The sequence below is a fragment of the Coenobita brevimanus genome, chromosome 75, assembly GCF_032717465.1.
Source record: "Coenobita brevimanus isolate Jiangsu-jjx chromosome 75, ASM3271746v2, whole genome shotgun sequence".
NCBI classification, from domain to species: domain Eukaryota; kingdom Metazoa; phylum Arthropoda; class Malacostraca; order Decapoda; family Coenobitidae; genus Coenobita; species Coenobita brevimanus.
In genome coordinates, this window is record NC_137028.1 from 25096374 (window position 1) to 25110135 (window position 13762).

A 13762-nucleotide genomic window follows, 5' to 3' on the forward strand; every position below is an offset into this window, starting at 1 on the left:
TACAAATATTACCGTCACCTCATTGTGCTGGTACTTAATATTAGTAAATATCTGTAATATTTTGTCATTTACTTCTTTGTACTCACTCAATATCTTCACTAGTCTCTTTTTTTTTTTTTCTGTAGTTACTACATCTCTTTATTCATTGACTGAAGGTTTTATTTTCATTTGGTTGCATATTTGTCCAACAGACTCAGTGCTAAAAAATGTTATAATCTCTGTCAGATATTAAACAAAGTGATTTATATAATAGAATGCCACAGCACCTCAGGACCTGCGCATACGGCTCCTGTCAGTTCACTGGCAACAGTTTTACTGAACCTTCGGTGTCTGCCGCATGACTTATATTAAATTTCTGACACAGCTTCAAGAAATTGTTCAGAGCTACTTTCCATATTACTGCTTTTGCTTACAAAATAGGGTCACTGTTTATTACCTCCGCCAAAGAAGTTGGAGGAGGTTATATATGCACCCTTGCCTGTCTGTCTACTTGTTTATCTCTGAGCATATTATCTCAAAAAGTCGTTATTGGTTTTCAGTTAAAGCTGGTGAATAGGTTGACAGTGGGTCAAGGAAGATTCGATTAAGTTGTGAGAAGTATTTGGGTCCAGATGCAGGGATAAGTAATAAATTTCACTGGCGTTGCGGTAGTATTCCAGTCTCTGAGATTCAGTAGAAGGGCATACAAAGAAATATTCATTGGCTGACTGTGTGAGAATGTACGAATATTAGCCTGGTAGGAAATAGGAATTATAGCAGTAATCATAAACCTTACTAGTGTTGGAAGAGGTAAGTTTTCTCTAAATGCTTTCTTGTTTACATATTTATTACCCATCCGTTTTCACTCCGTCTGCTAGTTTGTTTGTTTGTCTGTCAGTCTGTCTGTTAACAACTTTACGCGAAAACAACTGGAGCAATATTGACTAAAATTACAGGGATGATGGGCTATGACCTTCTGATCGCCTGTTTAAATTTTGGGCCAAATTAGGCCAAGGTCCAGGCTGTAGCCCCCCCAAATGTAAAACTAAATATCGTTTTTTCGCCATAATTCCTTTCAAAATCGTCATATCGACATGAAACGAAAACCTAAAGGTGCATCTTCCAAATCTGTATCATTTAACATGCCTCATTACATCAGGGGGTCACCCCTCAGTCAGCGGTAGGGGGTCTATGTCAGGTGGGTCGGGCCTAAAATTTCAAACGGGCATAAAATTGTCAATTTTCACCTGATTTACTCCAAATTTGATATGTGACATCTTTGACTAGATATCCTGTTGTGTTTATATGTCAGCACTACAGTGACTGCCGGGGAAGGGTTTCCTGTGCCATGGCACAGCTTCTTTTTATTTATTTATTTTTGCCAGTTGCAGAAGAGAGTTTATAGGAACAGCATTGTGTGGATGAGGATCACCGTCACTGATATGTTTCCTCCTTCCTGACTCACTATTATTAATACATCTTTCCTAATGTGTGCAAAACAAAACAAGAGCTGCATATGAGAAGATATGATATTCAAGACAAATTTTCAGAATTGTGTGACAGTACACATACTGATAGAATGTGAGCCCGCATTTTTGGGACAGAATTCTAGGGGGCGAATTCGATAGTGTCTTTACCATAATACCCTGACTGAAGTTCTGATGGCCCATCAAAGAACTCTCTTACAAGTGCCAGCAATGTGCATGAAATCAGCTGAGAGTAACAGTTAGAAAAGTACTTAATTATAATAAAGCTCGTCCAGAGCCGTATCTAATAATACTTTTGTTCTTGGTCTAATTCTGTCAATTACAAAAGAAACTATAAATTACAGGATTCCCTTTACTGTGTAAAATCGGATAAATTCTCTTTGATTACAGGAAGTCATATACGAGTATTCCGTCAAAATTTGTTACCAATTTTATTATGTACTATGACAGTCTTTTGTTTCTTTACTCCCCTGGCTGGAGGGAAGTCGAAGCCAGGGCTGATGAAAAGCCAGGCGAGCGGACACAGTTAGTTTATCAATCTGATGAAGGTTCACAATGAAGGAATGGCTCACACACATTGAGTCCTACATTGTCACTGATGCCTACCACATTACCACAGTCATGGAATATGACTGAAAAAAATTCTCATGAAATGTAACTGAAAGAGGAAGGCATTCATATGACTTCATGCACTCTTTGAATGCCTCTTGGTTTCTCATGTGAACACGATTCCTGTCCAAACAATCTTTTTCCGAGCTAACAATATTTTCATACTATGCGTCCTTATCACTACTGATCAAAAAATCAAATTCCCCCTTATATTCATTAAAGACCATAAATGCGAGAGTTCAATAATGCCGCTTAACCCGTTAACCACGGGGCGTCATTTTCGTGACGCCCGGGAGCAATGGATCATACCGTGGGGCGTCACTTTTGTGATTCTGTGTTATTTTGAATTTGCCCGGGCTTTCAAGTGGTGGCTTGTATCATCAATCAGTACTGCCAGTGTCCAACTATAGTCAGTGCTGCTAATGTCATCTGTACTCCCATCCATTGTTGACAATTTAGCTATTTTTCCCCATTCTTGACTCCCCTCCCTACCTCCCCTCCATTACCCTCTCCTCTTGCATGCCCAGCCACGCTGCGCTAAGCAAATCTTCCCCGGATTTTTCCACTGATTTCATCCATTGAAATGAGCCCTATGCCCTATTCTTATACAAAATAATATATACAAAAAAGAAATAAGGTAACTGATAATGCCATACACCTGGAATTGGCTAATTATCACCTGGCAACACCCCACGTGCACTCATTCGCTAATTTTCCCTGGTAATTTCCCCTTGAAATATGCCATATGATCTATTCTCATAATAAAAATATATATAAGAAAGGAAGGGAGAAGCCTAAGTGATATTTACATTCACCAGGAACTACCTAATTTATTATGTATTGTCTAGATTTCCTACCAATCATTTCACAGCATATAAATTAGCAGCTGTCTCCACACTGACATTGTCAACCCTTGGCTGCCCATATACACCACATCATTCAGTTCCTTGTTGTCCTCTGAGGTGAAATCATGTCGCACTCACGCCCAGCCATTTCTGCCGCTTATGCGCGCATTGCAAAGGGCCCTGTGACCTCTACCCCTACTAAACCTCATGGGGGAAGCAGTAAAGGACTAAGCGACTCTGCTGTTGAACGTGAACTGGCTGAATTATCTATGATAATGATGGATAATGACTTTGATCTTTCGGGTGAATTGTGTGATGAGCCTGGGGAGGAAATCGTGACAGAAACTGCCAGTACGAATGCTTCAGTGTCCCAAGTTCATCCTAGCTCCAAGGGAAAGGAGCCCTTAGTGCAGCAAGGGAAGGAATTTGGGAAGGGAGTGAAGAGGAGGGGGGTTAGCCCCAGAACAATGGCCCCGCTTGACCCAGCCCACCATGAGTCCCGAGGAGAATCACCTCCCTGCTCTCCCAGCCCCACTTCACTAATTTCTTCCTCCTCTTCAGTGGAAATTTCTCCTGAGTCTTCGTCGTCGGAGTCTCCACCAGCACCCACAGTGAAGGCAGGCCACAGGGGACAAGGTAAATCCCTGACTTGTCGTAAAAGTAGAGTAGCATCTAGAGTAAGGGCTGCTAGTGCTACACGGCAACCTAGGGTCAGTCAGAGTGACCTTGAAACAACCCAGTCTGCCTCGCAGCCACCTTCCACCCTCACCCACCCTACACCGCCACGAGAGGGAACCCTGGACGCCTTCGTGTGGACGGAAGGTTCCGATTTCATCCCTGAACAACTCCAGTTTGACGAGAGTTCCTCAGGAATACAGTCTGCCTTCACTCTTGACGAGGATGCTGAGTGTGTGGACTTCCATTTGGCCATCCTCGATGACGAAGTCATACAGCACATATGTGATGAGACCAACAGTTACGAGTCACATCGTGCTGCAAGTGGTGCAGGTGCAGCGAAAATGCAACAGTGGACCATGCTAGGAGTGCAGGAGCTGTATGTGTTCTTCGCCCTCATGCTTCTCATGCTCCATTAAAAGAAGCATGAGTTGGAAGATTACTGATCCATGGACCCCTTACTACCCTCACCCCCCTTCAATAAGTACATGGCCAGAGATCGCTTCTGTAACACCATGGGAAGCCTGCACTTCATCAACAACGATGTACCTTCCCAGACTTACCCACTCTGGAAGATCCGGGAGCTTCTGAACAGAATGAAGGATAAATTTATGTCATTCTTCCACCATTTCAGAAGGTTTTCATAGATGAATCCTTGGTTCTGTTCAGAGGACGTCTGAGGTTCGTACAGTACATTCCAAGCAAACGTCATCGCTTTGGAATCAAGTTCTTTGTACTGTGCGACTGTAAGAGGGGGTACATCCTTGACTTCATCATCTATTCAGCCAGCACTGTCGATCTGGACAAAACACATCCCCTTGGCTTCTCAGGCTGTGTAGTTAAAGTGCTGCTTGAAAGGTATTTTGGTGGGAATCATGTGCTGTATACTGACAACTACTATACAGCACCAAAACTTGCTAAATACCTTTCAGAGCACGGCATCGGCTCCTGTGGCACTGTCAAGAGCAATCGTGCCAACTTCCCCAAATTCCCCGAGGCAGGAAACCCGCAGTGAGGAGACGTGCACCTACGCAAGTCTGAGAAGATGCTGGCAATACGGTGGCATGACAAAAGGGTCATGCACATGCTCACCACCGTACACAAGGGGGAATTGAAAGACAGTGGGAATGTCGACCGGAGGACAGGCAAACCTGTGAGGAAACATGATGCTGTCATCGACTATAATATCAACATGTGGCTGTTGGACAAGTCCGACATCATGATTGGAGAGATCGACTGCCTCAGGAAGAATACTAGGTGGTACAGGAAAGTTCTTCTGCACCTCATTGACATGACGATGCTGAACACCTTCATCCTGTACAAGATGAAGGTAAAGCCACCCAAGTCCTTCTCCCCGAGGTTGTTCGCCAGGACTTGTGTTCAGCAGCTGCTTGGGAGGTATGGTAGGGTGACAGCAACAGCTCCAAGGCGCCATTCTGTTAGACTTCCTGACAGACTTGAGCAAAGGGTGTACATGGATCGGCACAGACTGGTGCAAATGCCTGCCACAACGAAGAGGAAGGCTGCAATCTGCAGGTGCCAGGTGTGTGCACATACCACCTGAGCACAAACACACCTCTTGGCAGTGCACTGAGTGCCAGGTTCCCCTCTGCGTAACATGCTTCTTTGATTACCACAGCCTGAAGCAGTTCTAAAACAGTCCAAGTGGAAATGTAAATAATGTGTAAATAGCAACTGAAAGCAATGGATGTAAATATGATTGAACATTGGAATATAGTTTTACAAGTTACTGCAAGTGACAGTGCATAGTGTAAATAAAATAGAAGTGTAAGTATTGAAAATACAATAGAAAATGTAAATAGAATCGTAAATAATTAGTAATATAAGAATATGAGTACAAATACTTGAAGTAATGACATTGAAAGTGAAACCTTGGCTCTCTACATAGTTTACTGAACGAGAAAATTAATGCCTGGAGTGAAAATAAACTACTATTACTGAAGGAAACTTATGGATAAATACTGTAGATATATATAAGTGTAATAAAGTAATAGGAATATAAAGTGTGAGTGTGTTTATGAATAATAAATGACAGAATACCAGCGGGGAATGAACACGGGTGAGAAGCTAGTACGCTTGTAATTTACATTGTTTTCAAAGTGTCTTTTTTTTTGGAGTATGGATTCCAAACTACTTGAAAATCATAGAATAGTGTTTCTAGTATAATATCAGGCTGTGGTAATCATATTACGGGGAGTCGGGAAGTGTAAAGTGGAGACTTCGTTACCCAACTTCAGAAGTCTCCATAAGTCCTACGGTTGTCGACGAAGGCTCAACAAACTTCCCAAGAGAAAGCTGAAGGTATGTGCCATAAGCACATTTAATTATAATATTCTAGGGCTAATAACTGATTTTTGGTAAATATTTTTAAAAAGTCAGTCAGAACGCAAATATCCCCACGGGACGCGCAAGGAGTGGCGAAAACATCCCCACGGTGTAGGAGTTGAACATCAGATGTCAGTGATTCAGACCCAGTCACTCTATCAGGGCAGATACCGTAGTAGCGCATAGTCTCGCCCACACTCTTCTTCTATCCACTCAGGTCCTCCATGGAAGCATCCAGGCAGAGCTCTACCAGTTCCAAGTAACTCCCGACAGGATAGGTCAATTTATTTGTCATGAGCTTTATAGCATCCTTTTTGGTCTCTCCCACTGAGGACTGTCTCTTTAATCATTTTCAGGATATGCTACATATCCATGCATCTGAGGTGATGTAGGCTGTGGTCCCTAAAATTAATCAATTTCATCGAGTAATTGCTCGTTATGCACTGGAATGTGCCAGCATCATTTCATGATGCTCCAGAGACACTTATTACCAAAGGAAATAATTTGCCTCTCCAGAGTGTTATCTGATGATCATCTTTAGCATCTATGGGATCACCAACGTCTTGAAGTAGCTAAACTTCCACCTGCATAAATATTGATAGCATCAAATACTTGAGCTAAACAAATTCAAAGCTCTCCAAGCCAAATCACTTCAACAGGTAATCACACTACCTGACCTACCATTGTTACGAAACACACTGTCAAGATCAGTGAATCTTTCCAGGATCTCTTTGTCCTCATGTCAAAGTAGACAGTATTTTTTCGTCCAAGAAGCCACCGAATGCCTAGACTTTGGTTTTAGTCCAGGAGGCCTTTGATCCCAGTCGCTTCACCTCCTCATGAAGGACCTTGAGACCATGCAGGAGTATTCCCAACAATTACGCCACGATAACCACATCAGCAGTAAAACCAACATCAATAACCATAATATTGCCAATTGATACTCCACAGTAACTCCGACCCACAGCTAGTTCCAGTATCAATCCATGAATGCTCTGAAAAGAGTGGTGACAAGCTCCAGAATTTACAGGAAAGAAATCCAATGTTCCTTTTCCACACTTAACAGCCCTCCAGTATCTAAGTGCCGGCCGACCATGATACAGGTAATCCCTGCCAGGATCTCATAGAGTCGCAGTTCCCATGGTGCTTCCCGTTTTACTATGTTAAACACCTTCATGAGATCAAAATAGACTGCTAGTAGTCTGTCTCGAAACTCGTGTCACCCTTCTACAGGAATTTAAGGTGCCAGAACACGGTTATTTTTCATCTTACTGGCCATTCATACAGATTGCTCATGCCTCTGAATCTTGAATAACTGGTCCCAGATTTGCATCAAAAGCATGAGACAGAGATGCATGTTTGGCACACCGTAACACCACATTTTGCGATTAAAAGATCAGAAACCATAGGCAGAGGGAAATTCATATTTCAAAAGTTTCTGAGTTGACTATGTACATATTTGAATCACTATAATTTGCAGATAAGTCTTGCACAGAAAGTTGAACAAAAGAAGGTTGAGAGAACACTGCTAGACAAATATTCCACGCCTAATCAGACACGGATACATGCAGATAGTTCAGAGGTGCAATTACCATTGAAATAACAGTAGGTAGGTTTACTTACGAGCGAGTGAACACAATGATGTGTACTCTATTTTCAGCTGAGAAATGAGCAGCCCAACATGACCCAGCCCGACAACGATGGTTTTCAGAGACTAATAACTTTTCTACTACGTGAGATAGCGAAGAGATTCTTTCAGCAGGTAGTAGATACATTCTTTTTATTTATTTATTTATTTATTTATTTATTTATTTATTTATTTTTTTGCTATATTTACCCATGAGACCAAAGAAACACCTTGGAATCCCAGCTTTCCAAGGGAATGAACTAAGGGCTTCAATTGACATGTTCCACTATGAAATCGAATTAAAACAGATTTCCTGTTGTAAGACTGTGTTTTCTTGTGTGAATTCTAACTATTAAATATCGAACATTATGCTCATAATTTTACATGAACGTTTTATCTATGTTTAGGAGGTGAAATCAGCAAGGGTAATCGCCCAATTTCTGTTTTATCATTCGATCAATAGTCAAGCGTTTACCGACACAGTTCGTTGACATGGCAAGTCGGGAGCAAAGGACAGAACATTTCGCATGTGATAAATGCTATAGTGACTCGCTTAATGCACATCCAGTGGCCAGAATACTTATGCGTTGTCAATAACAACACGTGCCAGCTCCTTTTGCAGGAGCGTGCTGAGCCACTGTATTTTTTTTTTTTTTTTTTTTTTATGCGAGGAAGAAGGAACCAAAGGCCATGGCCCGCAGTAACAGTTCCTTCCAAGAGAAAAACAAAATACAATAGAGAGCCAAATTCAAGATCCGATCATTTTGAGATGCCTGGACACACTGCGTTTGAAAGACTGGAGATCATAGGCAGCAGGAAATACAGAAAAAGGGAGACAGTTCCAGAGCTGACCTGTTGCATAAATGAAAGACTGGGAGTAACGGTTAACTCTTGCATTAGAGAGTTGGACAGAAAAGGGATGAGAGTTTGCTGCCAGACGGGTGCTACGCGCCCGTCGTAGAGGTGGAGGAATGCAAGCAGACAGTTCAGAGGAGCAGTGACCATTAAAGTAGCGATAGAAAAGAGATAAAGATGCAACAGTGCGGCGAAGAGACAGAGGTTGAAGGGAGTCAGTAAGAGGAGGAGAGTTAATGAGACGAAAAGCCTTTGACTCCACCCTATTGAGAAGAGCTGTATGTGGGGAGCCTCCCCACACATGAGAGTTGTACTCCTCACAGGGACGGATAAAACCTCTGTATAGAGTCAACAATTGTGCAGGGGTAAAGAAAGAGCGGAGTCGGCTTAGCACACCCAATCTCTTGGAAGCAAATTTTACAAGAAATGTAATATGATCTTTCCAAGATAAGTCCTGAGTAAATGAAACCCCAAGCATGTTCAAGGATGATGCAGGATTAAGCTGAATATTATTAAACATTAATGGGTATACCTGTGGAAGATTTTGTCGGGTTGATAGGTGTAAGAACTGAGTCTTAGATGCATTAAAGACAACCATATTATTTTTACCCCAGTCAGCGATACGAGCCAAGTCAGACATTAGGTGTGCCATAGCCTCATCCCTTGTTTCTTGAAGTAACTGTTGAGATGGGCGTTGCGGGAACCGAATGGAAAGGTGAAGGGTGGAGTCATCAGAGTATGAGTGGATAGGGTTAGATGTACAGCTTAGAAGATCATTGATGAATAAAAGGAAGAGAGTTGGTGATAGGACAGAGCCCTGAGGAACACCACTGTTGATAGATCTAGGAGAAGAACGATGGCCGTCTACAACAGCGGCTATAGAACGACCAGAAAGGAAGCTAGCGATGAAGGCACAGATAGAAGGATAGAAACCGTAGGAGGGCAGTTTGGAAATTAAAAATTTATGCCAGACTCGATCGAAAGCCTTTGAGATGTCAAGTGCAATGGCAAAGCTTTCGCCAAAGTCCCGAAAGGAGGATGACCAGGAGTCTGAAAGGTAGGTGAGAAGATCGCCAGTGGAGCGTCCCTGACGGAACACATACTGACAATCGGAAAGAAGGTTGTGATAGGAAAGATGCATTAAAATTTTTCTATTAAGAATTGACTCGAAAACTTTTGAAATACAGGACGTTAAAGCAATTGGACGATAGTTGGAGGGTTGGGAGTGGTCACCCTTCTTTGGGACTGGCTGAATGAGAGCAAACTTCCAGCAAGAAGGAAAGGTACAAGTTGACAGACAAAGGCGAAAGAGTTTGCCTAGGCAGGGTGTAAGCACAGAAGCACAGTTCTTGAGAACAACAGGAGGGACCCCATCAGGCCCATATGCCTTGTTAGTACTGAGGCCAGTGATGGCAGAAAATACATCAACTGAAGAAATTTTAATGTCAGCCATGAGGAAGTCAGAGGGGAGAAGTGATGGAGGAACAGCACCGGAATCGTCTAAGGTGGAATTGGAGGAGAAAGTCTGTGCGAAGAGATCTGCTTTATCAGTAGAAGAAATAGCTACAGAACCATCAGAGTAGAAAAGAGGAGGGAAGGATGATGAGGTAAAGTTGTTAGAAAGATTTTTGGCAAGGTGCCAGAAGGAGCATGAAGAATTCGAGTTGGAGAGTTGAGAGCATTTAGTATGGATGAAATTATTTTTTGTAGAGCGAAGAACAGACTTAGCACGATTCCGGGCAGAAACGTAAAGATGATGTGATTCAGGGGTGGGTTGGCTCCGGTACCTTTTGTAGGCCCTCTCCTTGTTGCGGACAGCATTAGAACAAGCGTGATTAAACCAAGGCTTTCTTGCGTTAGTCAAAGGATATGAGAAAGGAATGTATGCTTCCATGCCCGAGAGAATAACCTCCGTAATGCGCGAGGCACACTCAGATGGCTCCCGGCCATGGAAGCAATAATCATTCCAGGGAAAATCAAAGAAGTACTGCCTGAGGGCCTCCCAGTTCGCGGCTCCAAAATGCCACAGACGACGTTTCCCTGAAGGGTCCACAGGCCGTGCAGATCGAGTGATAGGACAGGTTAAGGTAATAAGGTTGTGATCGGAGGAGCCCAACGGAGAGAAAAGATTAACAGAGTAAGCAGAAGGATTAGTTGTGAGGAAGAGGTCAAGTATGTTGGAGCTCTCTCCAAGGCGGTCAGGGATTCGGGTAGGGTGCTGTACAAGCTGCTCTAGGTCATTAAGGATAGAAAAGATGTAGGCTTGTTCACCAGGTAGATCCGTGAAAGGAGAGGAGAGCCAAAGGTGGTGGTGAACATTGAAATCTCCAAGAATGGAGATTTCAGAGAAAGGAGAAATGGACAGAATGTGTTCCATCGTAGAAGTAAGATAGTCGAAGAATTTTTGATAGTCAGTAGAATTAGGGGATAAGTAAACAGCACAGATATATTTAGTCAGAGAATGACCCTTTGATATACTGTAACGTTCTTGATGGTTACTTTGAACACCTCCGAAATAAAACTCTCGATTCTAATTCGGGACAAACAAACCTGGCAGCACATCTTTTGTGTTCTATTCTCTTCTTTTGTTTACTTTTCTAATTTACTACTTCTCCATTCTTTATATATATATATATATATATATATATATATATATATATATATATATATATATATATATATATATATATATATATATATATATATATATATATATATACACACTGTAAACCCTTTGATATAACGAACCCTGGTATTGCAAATTTCGGATATATGAACGGCCAAATTGCAACAGAACTTCCCCCGGATTCTGTGAACAAAGGTAGCTAAATGAGAGGGAAGTTCGGGAATCACCCCACGGTGACAACAGCATCCCTTCCTGGCACAATAAGTGTACTTCAACAGCATCCCTTCCTTGTACAGTAAGTGTACTGTAACATTACCACATTATACTGATTCTTATTATAGGTATTATATTTATATGTACAACTTCATACAGTATTGTATTAACATGTACAACTTCATAAACCACTGAATTCTCCATGTAAAACTTCATAGAGTTACTTCATGTTATGTTTGAGCATGGTTCTTTGAAAGCAGTGATAAGAAACAGGGAAGTGAGCATGGAAGTGAAAAAGTTACTACATGACAGTATTGTGATACCAACTCTAACGTATGGAAGTGAAGCTTGGACGTTGTTGGAAAGACACAAGTCAAGAGTGAGAGCAGTGGAAATGAGATAATTAAGAGGAGCCTGTGGAATCACATGGAGAGACAGACTGATGAATGAGGATATAAAGGAGCGTTGTGGTGTGGATGTGGATGTGATAGGAAGCGTTATGAGGAACACACTGAGGTGGTTTGGCCATGTGGAGAGGATCGAGGGTGAAAGACTGACGAAGAGAGTGTATGTGAGTGAGGTGGAGGGGGGAAGAGGGAGGGGGAGGCCAAGGATGAGATGGAGGGATGGGGTGGAGAGGTATATGAGAGAGGGGGGATGTGAGTTGGGAGCAGGGCAGTGAAATGATGGGGGACAGGGTGACGTGGAGGCGTTTTGTTTGTGGTCATCCAGAACGGGACTGAGGCGTCTGGCAATAGATAGATAGAGATGTAGGACTGAATGACTCCCCTTATATAGCGATCTGAGTTTGGTAAGCCCTCTGAAATAATGACCACTCGTATATAACGAACATATGGATATAGTGAACCACTGCTTCCCCCAATTAATTCGTTTTATCGAGGGTTTACTGTGTGTATATCTATCTATCTATCTATCTATCTATCTATATTTATGTATATATATATACAAATATACACATATATATACATATATATATATATATACATATATATATATATATATATATATATATATATATATATATATATATATATATATATATATATATATATATATATATATATATACACACAAATAGCAGGGGAGTGAAAGATAAAAATGGTAGATTACTAGTGGAGAAGGGAGAAAAAGTGAGCAGATGGAGAGAACACTTTAAGGAATTGTTGAACGTAGAGGATGGGAGTAATGCGAGTATAAGTGGCTGGGGAATGGCTGGGAGAAGGAGGGAGGTGAGAAGACAGGAAGAAATCAGTAGGATAGAAGTTGTGGAAGCAATGAAGAAAGTTAAATCGGGGAAAGCCCCAGGAATTGATGGAGTGTGTGGTGAAATGCTGAAGCATGGGGGAGAGATAGTAGTAGAATGGATGTGGAAGATGTGCAGATTGGCCTGGGAGGAAGGTAGAGTCCCGGAGGATTGGAAGTCAGGTATAATTATTCCCTTGTACAAAGGAAAAGGGGAAAAAGAAGTGTGTAGTAATCATAGGGGCATTTGTCTTCTTAGTATAATAGGAAAAGTGTATGGTAGGATACTTACTGACAGAGTTAGAGAAAGAACAGAGAAATTAGTTGGAGAAGAACAGGGAGGCTTTAGGAAGGGAAAAGGTTGTGTAGATCAGATATTGATTCTTAGATCTTTAGTGGAAAAGTTTCTAGAGAAGGAAAAGAAGTTGTATGCGGCTTTCATGGATTTGGAGAAAGCATATGACAGGGTGGATAGACAAGGATTGTGGAAAGTGTTAAGAATATATGGAGTAGATGGGAAGTTGCTGAATGCTGTGAAGAGTATGTACGATGGTGTGAAGGCTGCAGTGCGTGTGGATGGTGAACTAAGTTAATTTTTCTCTTTGAAAGTTGGTTTGAAACAGGGATGTGTCATGTCTCCATGGTTGTTCAATCTGTATATGGATGGGGTAATAAAAGAGGTACAAGGTAGGGTAGTCGATGTTGTAGTGGCCCTGGTGAGAGAGGATAGTGTTTGGAAACTCCCTGTACTGTTGTTTGCAGATGATACTGTGTTGTTGAGTGAAGACGAAGGGGAGCTGCAAGGCTTGGTGGATGAGTTTGGGAGAGTGTGTAAGAAACGGAATCTAAAGGTTAATGTAGGGAAGAGTAAAGTGATGGTCTTTGAGAGAGGTGAAGTTAGTGAATGTACAGCGAGGTTGGATGGTGAGGAATTGGAAAATGTGAGTACCTTTAAGTACTTGGGTAGTGTGATGAGTAAGGATGGAGGTTTGGAGGGTGAAGTGCTTGAAAGGGCACAGCAGGGAAGAAAGGTTGCTGGTTCTTTGAAAGCAGTGATAAGAAACAGGGAAGTGAGCATGGAAGTGAAAAACTTACTACATGACAGTATTGTGATACCAACTCTAACGTACGGAAGTGAAGCTTGGACATTGTTGGAAGGACACAAGTCAAGAGTGAGAGCAGTGGAAATGAGTTATTTAAGAGAAGCTTGTGGAGTCACGTGGAGAGACAGGCTGAC